At 39.3% G+C, this 3188-nt stretch overlaps 1 pseudogene; it reads right to left on the reverse strand.

Moving 5' to 3' along the window:
- Positions 1-2254: 2254 nt before the first annotated feature.
- LOC113912887 lies at positions 2255-2855 on the reverse strand (annotated as a pseudogene).
- Between the last annotated feature and the right edge of the window lie 333 nt (positions 2856-3188).

Consider the following 3188-nt stretch of genomic DNA (forward strand, 5'->3'; position numbering starts at 1 on the left):
CATGGAACACTACATTAAAAAACTAATGATGTAATGTATGGTGATTAACATAATATAATAAAATTAAAAAAAACTTTTTTAAAATGGGGGAAATAATATCAGTTTTATTTTTTCAATATCTGGAAAAAACTGATGTCTTTTTCTATAATTAGAGACAAAAATCTCTAAATTGTCCAGCTGGAGCTTCAACCCAGGCAGTCTAGCTCTAGAGCTCATATTTTCACCACCATACCAAAGTGCTGAATTCATGCTACAAGGTTATGATTTGCCATACTGGTTTATATATCAGTGTTTTAAAAGTCTGAAGTGTTTGTGTCAACAATCTCAGAGTCAGAGCACATCAGTATGGAAAAAACATTAAGTTTTTGATATTTGTAACAATATACCTTCTTTTCTGGGAATCAAGAGACACTGGAAGGCAGAAACCAAACCAAAATTGTAGAATCCATATCAACCCTATTAGTATCCAATGACTCAGCTCTCATTTGGCAGCAAGAGCCAACCCACTGGGGACAGGACATGGAAGGATGCCCAGTCAGATGTTTTTCATCAAATATCCCCACCTTCTTGACTACAATCATTTCTTCTGGCTATACTCAAATGCAGTGATCCTGTCTGTTTTATCTTTGAAACAGTGCAGACATTGAATAACATTTCAACATGGCTTATAGTTTAAACACAGTACTATTCGTATTTATACAATCTCCTTCCACCTGAGCCCATATCCTTGTTCTTTCTTGCCTTACATTTAATATATGGTTACTTCCAAGGTAGCTTTTATGTTCCTATAACCTGGATAGTATAGTATCTTTGCAATATCGTGATGAACTTAGTAAGGCATTTGTAGGTGTACAGTTTAGTGAGGCTATTAGACTGTAGCCCCTATGTTTTGAGGAAAACTGGTAGGTCTCTGGCTATCACAGGACTTGTCATATAATGACCTAATTCTCCTGGGAGAGTTATATTTTCCTTTCTCTCTTTAAATACTTATCATACAATGTTATAACTTTTTTAATATTTAGATCTGCACTACAAAATAATGAGCTCTTTTATTGCATAGATTTATTTGAGAATACAATGAAGAATAAAACAGAATAATGATCTATACAATTAGGAAGGAAAAAGAGCTTTCAATACTGAATAACACAAGTAGTGATATGACTTATAATTGCAAATTAGTCAAGTCTGCATGGCATTTTGCCAGAATAGACAAAACGTGAGCTTATTTACATAGATTTAATATGAAATTTGTTTCAAAATTTTTATTATTTAACTTCTCTTACTTTCCATAATAAATATGTTTTTTTTTTATCATAGCCATCTTTCCAAAGGTAAGGTCTACATTTCTAAAGAAATCATTAAATTGTTCTGCAAAATATTATAGCTTATTCAAACATGATTTTTATTTTTTATTATTTTTTTAAGATTCTATTTATTTATTTGACAGAGAGAGAGAGCAAGAACAAGCAGGGGAAGCAGCAGGGAGAGGAAGAAGCAGGGTCCCCGCTGAGCAGGGAAGGGAGCCCAATATGGACTCCGAGGACCCTGAGACCGTGACCCAAGCCAAAGGGAGACACCCAACCAACCGAGCCACTCAAGAGCCCCTCAAACATAATTTTTAAATTGCTTTCCCAGGGTCCTTTCTTTACCTGTTAAGTGTGATGATGGGTTGCCTTCCTACTAGAGACTCCTTAGACTAAAAGTTCTTCTCTCTCTCTCTATCTCTGTGTAGAGCTGGTATAGAAGAAGGAAGCTGAAAGTCAGAAAAATTGTCATTACCACCATTATCTCCAATTTCTTTTTTGAAAGTTTTTCTATCACAATTCAGTTCAACAAGTATGTATTGAGAAACTACTATGTATAAAACACTATGCTAAATAACACATGGTGCTATGAACTGAATGTCTCCCTAAAATTCATATGTTGAAGCCCTAGCTCCCAGTGTGATGGTGTTGGAGATGGGCCCTAGGGTGGTAATTAAGTTTAGATGAGGCCATAGGGATGGGGTTTCATGATGAGGTTAGTCCCTTTCCAAAGAACTTCTTCCCAATCTTCCCATCTTCCAGCTTTACTTCTTAGTCCTGTGTTATTTGGGCAAAGGCTAAGGTTTTTTTGTTGTTATTGTTTGTTTGTTTGTTTGTTTGTTTTTGTGGTTTAGGTTTTATTTCATCATCATCGACTGAACTCTTCCATCCAGCTAGACCTGGGAGAAGGAACCATGGAGCCTGCAGAACTGCAGCAAGAGCACAGAGATTCTGGGGTATTTCGAGCAGGTGGGGGTGGAGGGGTGCTCTCCTGAGCTACACAAGGAATGATCTGGTAGTTAAGATAAAACACGAGTTGGATTTCCTAGATCTGTCCACAGTCAGCAATGGTGATCTTCTTGCTGGTCTTGCCGTTCCTGGACCCAAAGCGCTCCATGGCCTCCACGATGTTCATGCCCTCTTTGACCTTGCCGAAGACCACTTGCTTGCCATCCAACCACTCGGTCTTGGCAGTGAAGTTGAAGAACTGGGAACCGTTCGTGTTGGGTCCAGCGTTGGCCATGGACAGGATGCCAGGACCCGTGTGCTTCAGGACGAAATTCTCATCATCAAACTTCTCCCCATAGATGGACTTGCCTCCAGTGCCGTTATGGCATGTGAAGTCCCCTCCCCCACCCCGACCCGGCACATAAATCCCGGAATAATCCTGTGAAAGCAGGAACCTTTATAACCAAATCCTTTCTCTCCAGTGCTCAGGGCACGGAAGTTCTCTGCTGTCTTTGGAACTTTGTCTGCAAATAGCTCGAAGGAGACGTGGCCCAAGGGCTCGCCATCCACAGCGTTATCGAAGAACACGGTGGGGTTGACCATGGCTGGGCGGTGAAGGCGGTTCCGGGTCGGTGGCATCTGCAAGGCCAAAGGCTAAGGTTTTATGACAAAGAGATCCTAAGTAAAATATATTAAACGGGTAGATGTTTGTATCTGTCTCATTTACATTCTTCCAACTGTAAGCACATCATTGTTCCACATCATTGTTGAGAGATGCTTCTTTCTTCATTTTCATTCTGCATTGTTGCCACCTTCATGGATGAACAAGAAGAAAGAGATCTAAGTCAAAGGATTTCTTTAAACAAATAAAGTACAGTGGAAATCACATGGATTACTTCCAGTGATATTTCACAGCAAATAGTCACATACAGTTAC

Source organism: Zalophus californianus, chromosome 14, assembly GCF_009762305.2.
Source record: "Zalophus californianus isolate mZalCal1 chromosome 14, mZalCal1.pri.v2, whole genome shotgun sequence".
NCBI lineage: Eukaryota > Metazoa > Chordata > Mammalia > Carnivora > Otariidae > Zalophus > Zalophus californianus.